The following is a 14,022-nucleotide window of genomic DNA, read 5'->3' on the forward strand; positions in this document are numbered from 1 at the left end:
CTATCTGTATATGTATGAGCTGCAGTCCCAGATTTCATCCAGACATCACCATACTGTACATGGAAAAACCTGCACTAATTGAAACAGGAGCATCAGCACTGGGAAAACTGGCTGCACCGGCGGGAGAGAGATCTCTGTCCTGGTCAGAAGGTTCAGTGATACTAGGGGTGTCCTGCAAGAACTGCCAAAGGTGGAGGGCAGAGAGGAAAGGCGCAGCCTCACAGAGAAAAGGCGAACCAAAGTTCTCCTGCAGGAACAACATGGCCTGACAAAAAGCCAGAGGAGATGCTGGGAGAACAGAGTAGGCCAAAGACCTAAAAATCCGGGGCAGAATAGACTGCCCATGCCCACCAACAGTCCGTTGACAAAGCTGGAACCAAGAGGCTTCCTTCTTCTGCCACTGGCCTGATAAACCCTGTTTTGCCACACCACTTCCTCTCACCAAGGCACACAACGCAACAGGAGTTGCATCTCAGCACAGGTCAGTCTTCATTCTTAAATTTACTTTTCTAATGCAAGTTACACATCGACTAAAGCATCCTTTCTCCACCTTACACTCCTCAGACTTGCAGTTATAGTCCCACCTGGTTTCCAGTCATGACTCTCTCCTGGAGCAGGAACTCCCTCATCGCCTCCAAGATTCTAAGGCCAACAAAAATCAATGCTGGAATGTATTGATTTTATTATTTGTACTTAGTTGTACTTCTCAAATGAAGTACAGGACATCTGGATAATTCTCCTTGATTACATTTATAAATACCCAGAGCACCCTAACTTTGTTCTATATGCTGAAATATCAATGGCCTCATCAGCAAAGACCATGGAGCCTTCCTTAAGGGACAACCAAAAGTCATCAGCTGTGAACAAGCATTCTTTCCACTAGATATTCTTTCATATTCATAAGCCAAAGAATATACAAAGGAAACAAAGGACACTGTTCATCACATACAAAACAATTAATCTTTCTGGTGACATTTGGAATTCACCTGGAAATCCTGGCCAAACCTGGGATGGTTTTCTGGTGGGCTTTATCTCCGTGGGTTTGATGAGCAGAGTCCTGTATCCCACACAATTACCCGACCATGCACGTGGCTTATGGAAAGAGAGAGAGAGACGGAAGAGCAGAAAAGCAGCATTTGAATGTAAGAAGCTGTCATCATTCTAAGCAGTGCCTTCCTGTTGGGACAGTATGGTTAGAGTGAAAATAAATGCATGCAACTCTATTACAAGAAAATAAAACACGTCTGTGATTGCAACGAAAGACTTTGTCTTGACAGCCCTGGAAATGAAAGTTCACAAAGCACATATAGTGTGGGAAGTGTCAGCATAAACCTCCCACACATGCCTCCACCAGTGTAACCAGGGGATAAGGGCAGTGTGTTCCCAGTCTCTCAGCCTGCTTCTGCCTCTCTGCTGAAAATGGCCACCAGTGTTTTCAATTAATTCCAGGTGGTTTTGTACCACAGGCACTGATCCACTTGGAGCTCAACCAAAACCGCTCCCCTCACTGCACAGATAGCACACATACTCCACTCGCTCCCAGCCTGCAGATCTGTTTCAAGGTCCTGACCCTAGTTTTTAAAGCACTTCATAGGCGAGGGCCTAATGAATCTTGGAGACTGCTTCTTATTCCACAACCCCAAGCAACAGCTGTGATTGCTCTGGGTGAGCAGGGCTGAGCAAGCGCAGGGTGAAACCCTCCTCGCTTTCTGCATCCTAGCCTCCTGCCACCAAAGTCACAGCCCTGTCTTTTGACAAGAGTAACATCCTCAGACCCTCATCTGCGGTCCTGCCACAGCCTTCGTCACTATTGCTGCTGCAGTATTCATTAAAAATCAGCACAAGATAAAGAAAAGCTGAGTTTTAGAAAAAGTAAGACATTTCTTCAAGTCTTTGCAGAAAACAGTCATGGTGTGACCATGTCCCCAAAAGCAAACTTTTTCTTAAGTTATAGAAAAGTAGGGTTGGGAGAGAACTTGAGAGGTCAATACCTCATACCTGCTGGGCTATAGCATGGGGAGCTCAGGTGCTGGAGCCCTGAAAGAGCAGCTCTGCAGTTAGTAGGACCAGTCAGCTTCATGTCTGGAGCAGCACAGCCAGAGTCCTCACAACATGACCCTTCCTAGCAAGTTTTGGGTGAGGCTGTGGCAGATGAAAGCAAAGGCAGCACTGTTTGTGGGAAATCTTTATGCTCGGTTAGGACCAACACAACGTGCAGCTGAAAGACAAAATTCCCTGTTACTGATGTATTAATGCTCCCTGGTTTGCTTAGCAGCCTCTTCTCACTCTTCCACATGCAGCCTATGCTTTTTCTGCTATACAGCTACGCATAGAAAGGCAGAATTAGCCTGCACCTCAGTGCTGGTTCAAAAGCTTGTCTGTATCTCCATCCTCCTTGCCACATACTATTTCATACTTTAATATCAACTTTAAAATAGATTAGAGGCTGATGAGCTGAAACAAATCCAGCTCATTACTCCTGCAGCACTAGCACCGCTCTCCCGGTAGCCTTCCTCCTCCTTCGTATCCATCTTCCCTTTGCCTCTGTCTTCACCACCTGCACTGTCCCTTCAGCATCAGCGTAAAGCACTTGCTCAGCCAGCGTGCTGAGGCCCAGCGGGGTGCTTCGAGCACCTTCTGTTAACCCACCAAGCAGAGCATATGCTGAAGCCCTTGTCTTGCCAAGCAACTCATCCCGCTGTTTCTAACCTTTGAACTTCAGCTGGTCACATTGGGTCCTTTTAGACAGCATGTTCATCTGCTTTCATATCCTGCTCTGTTTTGTAAGTGCAGGTTCCTTCAAAAGAAAAAGCAGTAATTACTGCAGCCACACCTATACTGGAAATGCCTGTGCAATGATCTGTAGCTCACGCTCACAAAGAAAACAAAAGCTGTAAAGAAATAAGCATCCATTCAATTTGAACTTCGGTATCTGGTCCTTTTCTGCAGCAGGAACCTGATTCTTTGAAGCGCTGAGCTGCCATAGCCCCTGAGGGACTCGAGTTTCTTCTCACACATGCAAATATAAATCAGAAGTCGCTCTATTGAAGCCAAGTGAATTACGCAGGTGTAACCTCAATGTGACAGAGAGGGCTCGTGGATGTCAACAAAGACTGGAACAGGTGCCCTTTCATTTTTCACATGGCGATTTTTCATTTTCAGCCACTTGGTTTTGCACAGCTACAATAGCACATATACAGCTGTGATGCAATAGGACAGGATGGCTGATATTTAGGGGAAATCACACGCTTAGATCAATGCACGCTGCAGGTATTCAGCTGGAACCAAACGTGTTGGAAGCAATGTAAACCCCAGGGGGCTTGTTTGCTAATCAATAAACACAAGGAATGCATGCCACTGAGTTATTGCTGCAGCGTTAATTGTAGCTACACAGGAATTTTATTTTTTTTTTTTTTTTTTGCATTGCCAAAGAAGCAGACATCTTCAAGAACTATGGCTTTTACAAAACAGACACGATACGAAAAATACATTTCTATTCACTTCTCTGATGTTTTCAACTTTAGGAAAACATATAACCTCATTAGAAGCTCTCAGTGCTGCCTCATGAATGAGAAAGGGAAGTTGGTAGTGCTTCCAATCCCCTGGTTTACCACAAATGACATTTAAGCAGTCACCTGGGGAAAAATCCCAATGGGAGCACTGACAAAGCTTACCATTTGAAAAAGGTCAGACCTTCTATTCTTGCTCTGAATAGATGGTGCTGACCTTAAAAACCTCCCAGTCTCAGTCCCCCTCCTCATAAGCATATGATGGAGCAGCCAGCTAGGGCAATTCTACCCAGGAGTAGATCCAGGGCACCATTGCTCTGCAGAATTTTCTTATTCCTTGTCTTCCTCTTGACAAATTAGAGATAAATCAACTGGTCTGTGAGCAGGTGCTCAGGAGCATCAGCAGTACAGGCACCAGCACAGGAGCACCAGGCAGGGCACAGGCTGCAGTGGGGAAGAGAGTTGCCTCTCTCCAAGGTGACTGTCTTGAAAACAGATGGCAAAAATGCAATAGCATTCAAAACCCTGGTAGACGGGGCATTCTGTGCGTGATAGACAAAGAGAGATTTGCAAAGACTAGGTTTAACCAAGGCAATTCAGAGCAGGAATTGTCATTTAGCAGCTCTGATTCAGCCTCTGGAAGAGCCTGTTAAATACAGGCACTACAAAATCTAGCCTTATTCAGCTGCAGTTAGCTTTGCGAGACCCTTCTCTTGTTTCATTGATTGAAGACCCCTCCTCACTCATCATTTACGTAGAGAAACAAAGGGCAAGCAGATGGCGAAATAGTATTTCCACCCTGCAGATGGAAACTAAATCTCTGGTATCACCTTGAGCACAAGGTCAGGCAAGGATCTCGCAGCAGAACTCAAACCCAGATTCACGAGGTTCTAGCTCAGGACTTTAACTGTGAGTTCATCCCTCTTCCTGACATGATCCTCTTAGTCTGAACCCGTCAGTATTCAGTGCTACACATGCTAAGTCCTCAACTTCACTGAGGATTGTCATCCTAGCACCAGGTTGTCAGAGTAAAACTAGCACCATGCCAGGTAGCTGGATGCGAATATAGCTCCCTCCCCCTCATCAGCACAACTGTCAGAGGCTGATCCTCCACACAGGCTGCAGAAGAGTAGACTTCCGACTGAGTCATCCCGTGGGATGAAACAGGACAGCCCACAGCGGTAATCCCAAATGCTGCAGTATGCTAGAAAATCAGTCCCTAACTGCTGCAGTCAGGAAAATACAATAAACATGCCCTATGATTCCATTTTTAGTTGCTTTTCAATGCAGCGCTGCAGTTCGTCAGTCTTTCTTGTCCCAGCTGGAATAGATGAATTGCTGATGCTTTTTAGGACCATTGGCAGATGAGCACAATAGAAACATCGCTCAGATATTGATGACTAATGCACACAGAACGTTTCCAAAAACTGTGTTGCCATCGCAGCTAAACAAAGTGTACTAAATTAACATTCACATGGAAGGAGAGGAGCTAATTTCCACGTATTCAGCATTTAAATGAACCTATGGCACCACTGCGAAACTCAGCTGAAACCAAAAACTGGCCATGGTTCTCTTGAAAGTTTCATAGACCTCCATAACCCTAACTCGGGTTTCAGGTTGGCAGCAAAGCCTGGAATATCTCACAAGGTTTGGAATTTCATTATAGAAATTTCTAGCAGCTACTAAGACAGCTTTTCTTGAGTCACCAACCTACAGACCTCTAGATATCATCCTCACTTTAAATTTTTGTTGCCTTGCTATAAGAGTGACACGTATTTTTTATAAGGCACAGTCTAGCACATTTCAAAGCTCGCAGAAGTCTTTTACCAGCTCAAATGGATTAGATCAGCTTCTTCATGGGAAACCTCCTAGACAGTTTTTCCTTTAGGACTGGAAGTAATCTGCTTGAGTATGGCATAAGCCAGGGCTAACCTGCAGAGGTAGAAAATCCTTGCAATGGCTGAAAATGCCACAGCCACAAAAACTGAAAGCACAGAAAAAAGAACCCAATTTAGATTGGAAAAACAAAAACAAAAACAACAAACCACGACCAACAACCACCAACACATCTAACAGCAAGACAATGGAGCTAACAGACTGACTAATAATACAAAAGGAAGAGCCCTCTGTCTGGAGCAGGATTAAATAGGTGACTCATGAAGGAGTTCTGCTGCTGTCATCTCTGACTAAACCTTACGCTGAAGTCCAGATGCAAAACGATCTGACTCAATGGAGAGTTAGAGCAGTCAGAGGGAGCCAGTACTCCCAACTCCAGTTCCCAGCTCTTGAAGTCATTTGAGCACTCCTACACAAGTGATCCATCCACTTAAAAAATTATAAGCAAATAATGATTTTTTTTCCTGCCCTGTGTGCTCTTAAACTTCCTATTATGACAATAACAAACCTTATAAATGCAAAAGCAGGACATAGACCATTTCAAGTCTCTGAGATACAGCGCTGCTTGTTTTGTGGCTGAACTAAGCATCTAAACATCTGCTGCTGCTTAGACGCTTTGTGAGGGTTGATGTTTTAATGCACTTAGAAATTGTCTTGAATACTTCAGTACTTTTTCTAAACCCCTACTCAGGTTATAGTTTGTTCTTCAGATACAAACAGAGCAGATCTCAGTATCTCTGGCTGTGTATTTAATGCTATTAAACATCATCACCCTTAGAGCACCTTTTTGTAAGGATTTCAATCATCTTTACTCACGGAAAACTTTTATTGACTCACAGTGTGCTTTTTGCAATGCCATCAAACAATTAAGAACCCTAGATACTGACTTGTACTTCATAGATAAATATCTATCATTCTTCTTCAAACAGGAACATCACCTCCATGCTCCTGGTTATCACAACTGCCGAAATCCAAACAGGGTGGATATATTTTAACAACCTAGCCTGACACACAGCGTTTGAAAGCTCCTTTCCAACAGACCGAACCCATATTCATGAAATTAGTGAGGGGGGAGAGAGGAGAACAGGAAGTGTTCTTGAAAATAAGGGAATAATAGAAAAGTTTTTATACATCTCATGGATTTCTGTTTCATTAGATTAGGGAGCAGTGCCTTTAATGTAACTAACATGTGGCAACCACAGGATAACCACAGTGAGTAAATCTGTCCTGCAGGAGGAAGCTAAAATGCAGCAGGGTTTGCTTCAACTGCTAGGAAAGAATCAAAAAAACCTCTTTAGTACTGGTTGCAACCGGGGGTGGAGGGGAGGAGAACTGAGAATACACTAATAGTGACAGCTGAAAACAGAAATATCTCAGCATTTGTGGGTGGGGGAATCAAACAGGTCCCAGCATCCTGCCAATGCTCCTGCTCGTCCTCCAGATTTGGTCTTGTTGGAAAAAAAGCAAAGCAATAGATCTGAAAAGGAAAGGCTTGAGGTGGTCTTAAACAAGATAAATATATTTAATAACAGCAGTTAATCATAACATGCTCAGAGATGCGTACATTTATGTGCAAAAACCATGCAAGCTAGAGGAATTGCAGCAAGGCTGTGTGGCTCAAATTACCCTATTGTTGGGAGATCACAGTCGGTTTCACTGCTCCCCTTCAATATTCCCATCAGGACTGCAGCTCCCTTGTTTTGTTCCCCAGACAGCCCAGCATTTAACAGATGTCCAAAATAAATCATGATCATTAGGTAGGTTTGGGGAATAGAAGCTAGATGGAAAAATCACAGCCTAATAAAACAATCCAAAAAGTACCAGCACATTACGGGCCATTTCAAAATAAATTGGGGTATCTTTTAAATCTCTACACAAGAGTTTGTATTTTAAATCAAAAGACCATATGTCATTGACTTTCCCCTGAGTAATCTAAGTGACGGGGCTCTCTGAGGTGCAGTAATAGGATGTAAGTGAAGAAGTGGGTATTATTTTACCCATGCTGTGATAATCTGAATGCATCGCTGCCCAGCATCATAAACAGTGAAGTGAGAAGTATGAGCAGCACTTTCAAAACCCCCATGCATTTGGGGATTGTAGAAGGGGGCGAGGGACCAGGTCTCCAATGAGAAGGAATGTGAACATTCAAAACTAAAGCAGAAAAAACATAATACTGCTTAAAATCTAAAAGAAGAGGAAAACTATAAAAGCTTGCTTTTCACCTCTCCAAGAAGGAAAAAAAGCAAGGCAGAAGTAATGTCAAGAAATAACACTGCAAGCAGAGAGTGCAGTTCTTAATAATCAGCAGTATTTTAAAGATCTTGAAGTTTTGCGCTGAGACACTATAATTAAGGAAAGAAATCAAGGCTTACCAGTTACCGTCCGTCTGTCTGGAGCAGGGAGGGAGCCGATACTATAAGATCTCTTCCACGGAGCAACGCACACTGTGGAAGTATCAGGAAGAGAAAAACATTAAAAGAGCCATTACAGACAACAACAGCCACCCCATAGGTCACGCACTGTTTTCCTTCTCTTTTCCAGCCAGAAGGGTTTCCTCCTCCTCCCCCGGGAGCAAGCCCTGGACACAGCCCCCTTCCCGCAGCCACCCCCGGGATGGAGCCCGGCCACCTCTGCCCAGCATCCCACCATCCGCATGGGGAGAGGGCTGCTCGAGGCTTCGTTTAAATGATGTTGGGAAGGGGAAACCAAGCCTTTAAACTGCTGCTCACACACAGACTGGGGTGAGCAATGCAACCAGCTGAGAGCAGGATTATTTAAAGGAAGACTCAGCTCAGTTCTGCATTGTGCCTGAACTAATAAGGACAAATAAATTATTTTTAAAGCATGAAGACAGAGAAAAGGATCATTATATGTAATTACTTTTAAGAACTGTTTTAGCATCCTTTTCAATGTGAACTGTGCAAGTTAACGCTACACATGAGGAACCCACAGACGTTTCTCTTTCTGGAAAAGGATTCTTGCACAGAGATCTGTTTCCCAGGAGATAGCTGCATCTGCTTACCTACCTGCATCCTCCACAGCCCACCTAGCACGATGCAGATGCTGCCCAAACAGGGCACACGGCTCCCTCCTCCTCCTCCTCCTCCTCTTGGTTTGCAAAAATATTCTGTGTCGGCCCACAGACAACTGGGATCGGGGAGCAGAAGAGTCGCCAAACACACCATAGAGGAAAGATACGACCGTTCCTCTGCACCAAATCTGGAAAACAAAAAGGTGGCAACTGATAACCACATGCAATGGTGTTTTCATTTTTAAGTTACCCACCAGGACAACTGGAAGCACTTTCACAAAAACTGCCCCAACAGCATGTTGCCCTATGCAAAACTCCTGCTTTTCTCCAGAACGCCCCTTCTCTCCTCCTTACTTTAATGATCCAGTGTTGCGGGCTTGCATTTATTTGCAGGTGGTTCCCATTTAATTTCTTTTGTCTGTCATTTTTCTTATACCTTCCACAGAGAAGGAGGATAACACTACATAGAACTTATATGCCAGCAGGACCCAAAGAAAAATCCGGGTACAGCTTCAGCAGGATATATACCTGCACTGAAAAAAAAAAAAAACCTTGTAGACTTATCTGTGAGTTGCTCCCAAATTACTAAGGGTGATTGGATCTGAGAAACATAAGAGCTTTGTACACCAAGCCAGTCCTCCTTTGACTCCAGATGCAAAATTACCATTTTTCTGCTGAAAGGGTGATTTCATGCCATAACTTGCATGACTAAGGTTTTCAGAGAAGACTTTTGTTTAGATAAGGACAAGAGATGCCCTGAGGCTTGTATTGTAATGTTATATGGATATATAGATAGAGAAATTTTTTGTTGAGCTGAGGGAGTGGTGTGATTTTTATCTGCATGATTACTTACTGACAGACACTGGGAACAGCGAGATTCTTCTTGACCTTTTTTCACCCCTGCCTGGTTGCAAACCTAACAGCCAGCCTGCCTTTGCAGCACCTGGGTACCACAGGCAGCCTGAGCTGCAGCTGGTTTCTCTGTATGCCCACCACCATTCCGCGGGACACTGTGCTATCTTTAAAATAGAGCTGTTGTCTACTTGAAATCCACTCTACAGGCTAGGAAAAAAAAAAAAAAAAAAGAAGAAAAAAAAATCTGGGGCTGACAATGGTCCCAGAGGAAAATGGTCAACAGAAAAGCTTCTTCTGTGCCGGCATTTTTAGCAGCTCCTGGGATTTGCCCTTCACTTGCATTATTAAATAAGCTTGCACTTGCATTGCTTTTGAAACACTTCCAACATCCAGCTAGAGTAATCTGCATTACAAAGCAACCTGCCCAGCTCTGGGTACAACAGCGGTTGGATGGTCACCAGGAAAGCACTGTGGAGGCTGATGCTCTCCCCTGTTTACCTGTTACGGTAGGTGTAGTCCCTTCATTACTGCATGACAAATAGTGGTTTGATAGCAAGGGGTGCTACAGGGATGTGATTAACTGTCCCAAGACACTTCAGGATCATTGCTGGAAACTTCATTGTGTGTCTTGTCTGAAGCTATTGACTCTTCTTCTTGTCTTCTACTTGAGACAGTAGATAATCTTAGTTGTAATTGTTCTAGTTGTACACTAGATAGCTGTAAAACTTCTATCTCAGCCTAAAAATTAAATTCTCAGCAATTTCTGAACTCAAGAGCAAGCAAGAGATTGGATGGTTTTGATTCAGTAATGTCTAAAATAGACTCACTGAAAGGATAGCTAATCACGATAACTATGAAGCCTTTTCATCCACTGATATCAAACCAATTCAGAAAAATGTCTGTAAAATGGGAACAACTTTTCAAGAAAGGACAAACGAAGTAACTGCCTTTCAAGGTATGACATAACACCTTCAACTTCTGGCTGAGGAAAGCTGCAATAAGGAACAGCGAAAGACTGTTGCGTAAAGACCCCGATCTGCTTCCTCTTCTATAACCCACTCCTGTCGCTGCTGTAGCCAGCGTACTCACCCAGGACTGCACTGGTTTGGTTACACAGATAAGTAGCAAATGGCTGGTCTCCAAGTTTACAGCTCCACACATTTTTTTCCCCCCTCTAATTGATATCCCAAATCAGAAAACTTGAGCTTGTCTTTAAATATAAGCACAATCTCAGGCTCAACCGACCGATTCTCCAGCAGGAATATAAAGACAGACAACAGTCAGCTATGTCAGTGAGCCTGAGCCACGAACAAGTCATGTAAATGGTATGGTATTTCACAATACTGACTGTCATTTTTTGTGATATATAATTTCATGGAATACTTTGTTTTGTCCATCCATCTAAGCGTCAAAGACAAATTTTAAGCTTTCTTCTAGCCAAAAAAATATTAGCGAGTGCACATAAGTGCAACTGTAGTTTAAGTGACATACATAATTCAACAGTACCATTACAACAAACACCTGATAGCTAGCCAAAAAAAAGTACCCTATTAATTGAAGTAAATGGGGTAAGGGAGTAGAAAAAGAAATATGAAAATAAGTATGCATCTAAAATGTACTCTAACTCTAGAAGCTTCAAAACATTAAAGAAGAATTTCCATCGAGTTTCATTGCTAACAACATTTGAAAAATCCTCTTTCAGCAGAGGTTGACAGTTTGAAAGGTTTCAAATTTTTTTTCCCCTACTTTTGCTTTTAAACTGTCCATGATACAGCACAGCGTCACAGTGGCACTGTGTCAAGGGGATCGAATCCTCTGTTACTTTAAGCTTAAAGATTCTTCACACTTTCAGCCTTATCCTTATTCAGCTACAGGAAGGGAAATAATCTGTCTTGAATTTTACTCCACATTTCAAAATACCAAAACCATCCAAACAAGAACTGCTTGTGTACAGGGCAAAGTCTTTGTTTTGACTGGCACCCAGGAGGAATTATGACATACTATCATCAAAGCAAACTCTGCAGATTATGGGGTAAGCAAAACAAGTTTTCTCAGTTTTCCAAGTTTTCTCATCATACAAATATCTTTGTAATTAAACAGGTAAAATATATAGGAGTTATAACCTTGGAACAAATGTGGTGAATTTGTTTAAAAAAAAAAAAGTAACTACCATCCACACAGAAGATGTTTCCTGAGCATATGAAAAGCATATGCAATTTTATGATGTATATACTTTTAAATAAAATTCTATCTGATTTCGTGGACATGTATACACGTAATGGAAGTATTTCACACATCCACATTACAGCCACATATGTGCACAAATGCACTGTTCTGTAGTGGAAGAATGCATTTCCTTTGCAGAGTTCTGTATAGGAACTACCAGTCTGTCATAAATTTCATCTTAGCATTAAGTCTTGTATTTGTGCCTTGGAAAGAGGTGCAGTTCTGAAGCTTCAAAAAGTTTGAGGGCAAAGTTAATACTATTAAAAGTTCACGTAGCCCTAACACTGCATGGAAACTTTGGGGCTGATTTTTGGAGAGATATTTCTTCAGGAAAAAAAAGATGTCATGGCTATATAGTTATTAAACACAGATATTAAAAGAGTATGAATTAGAAATACTCCTGTAAGCTTTCTTAAAAACTTACAAAAACTTGGAAGACGCAAAAGACCAACCTGAATCAGATATCACAAAATAAATACTGGGCACACACCAAAACTGAGGTCTTCATGAAAGTCATCTTTTTCCACAGCATACCATCGTCTTGACAAGATGACTAGGGCCGCCAGATACCGTCACTGTATCTCCAAATGAATAACGTAACAGGTAAGGACAAAGAGTGAAGATTTTTAGCCAAAATGCAAACTAAAAAAATTCCATATTTTCAAAAGTCTGGTTTTCATCAACTTTGACCTCAGTTGGTTTCTTACCTCTCAAACATTTGCTTTTCATAATCCCACTGTTCTAACAAAGCTCTTTTAAAGTCCTCTAATCGATGTGTATTTGTAAAGCCATACAAGTCCTTTGTCGAAGCTTCTATTCTAATCTCGGAACTTTAATTTTCGGAGAAGCCGATTCCTTAGTGGTGCGGAAGCATCAAGATGAAGGTTCAGTGAACTCAAGGTCAGCAAGTCATGCATTTCTTTTGACTAGTATTTGTTCTTGACAAGCAAGCTGCTCACAAATCCCTTTTGCAAGTTTAAGGCTCTGTGTAGCCTGCAGAGACAAAATTAGAATATAAACATCTACTCACTAGAGAAAACAAGGGAGTTATTGTCACTGTAAAGAAGGAGACATCTAAACCATACCCCCTCTGCATTAATTCCATTATTGTGCACAGGCAAGCTGACAGTTATACCACCGAGTAAACTGCAGTTATCTAGTCAAATGATCATTTAATGTTCTTTATTTTGCTTTTTCTAAAGAAAATTGATTTCTTGCTATTTATGTTCAGGGTATTTCATTGTGCTGTGATTATAAACTAGACTGAATGCGTTTCCACTGACTCCCTGCAAAGTGTGCTTTAAAATCCTTCCTGTTTGTACAATGCAAGATGTCTTTTGTTAATTGCCAGTCTGTTTTTTTAAGTAGGATGCATGCTTGTTTGTTTACTCAGAAGCTCTGAAAGAGCTAGGCTGGACTCCAGTCTTCAGGCAAGCTGCTACGAGACATGGAAGGAAACAGCCCCAATCACGATGTTTGCGATGTAAATGACAAAACTGCCTACAGCCCATTAGACTTCATCAAGGCTCTGCAGAAATTTGAAGTTTAACTTGTAAGGACAATTCCTAGGGCAGGTTCTGGGTCATAATTGTCACTCGTGTCACATCAGGTGTTCTCTTCTATTCTGGGGTACGATAGAGCACCTGGAGGGCAGCAGCCAGGCGGGGGGCACGAAGGCAGCCGGAGGGGTTCCAGCCAAAGCGGGCGGTGAAGAAAGGCACCGCCGGAGTCGGCCGAGGTCGCCCAGCCGGAGCGCTAGGACTGAAACCCACATCTCCAGATCCTTTCTCCCACGCATCCAATTATCCCCATATCTCTGCACCGCTCTTCTAGCACGCAGAAATAACGCGAGATGACAAGAGAGGGAGCGCGACAGCAATCGGCGTTGGAGCTGACGAAAAACCAAGGCATGGCCAGACTCTGCAACCAGGCAGCGCTGCCCTGCGTGACCCCGTGCCGAGCGGGGTCCTGGCCACCGCGGACCCCAGGACCTGGAGCTCCGGCTGCTGTTAAACAGCACCAGGAGAAACAGACATATTGCAGGAGTCAGCATGCAGCTTAGCTGGGGCGGGGGGGGGGAGGTCAGGATTTTTGGACAAATTACTTCATCTTTGAGGAAAAGAAGTGATCCCTTACTCAAGAAAGTGCAAACTTTCCAGCTCTCCTCAAGAGCTGCTAATGTAATTAGTTTAACCACCCCCAGGTTGAGAGCATTTTAAGGACAGACATTTAGGCACAGGTTTAGAAACACATTCAACATCCTGTGATTATTTTTTTTTTCTTTCCTTCCCACATCTCAGTATGTAAAACCTTATTGCTGTGGAAATAAATGTGTGAAAAATCAATCAGAGACCTTTGCAAGCTATTAAAAACCTAAGACAGCATTACAGGTTTACCACCAGCAGTTAAAAAGAGGCTCTCTGTGAAACCGTGTGGGAAATATTCCACAGGACACAAGGATTTTGACAGACGTACAGAGTATTTTGAATAATCCAGCAACTATTT

Source organism: Aquila chrysaetos, chromosome 9, assembly GCF_900496995.4.
Source record: "Aquila chrysaetos chrysaetos chromosome 9, bAquChr1.4, whole genome shotgun sequence".
Lineage (NCBI taxonomy): Eukaryota > Metazoa > Chordata > Aves > Accipitriformes > Accipitridae > Aquila > Aquila chrysaetos.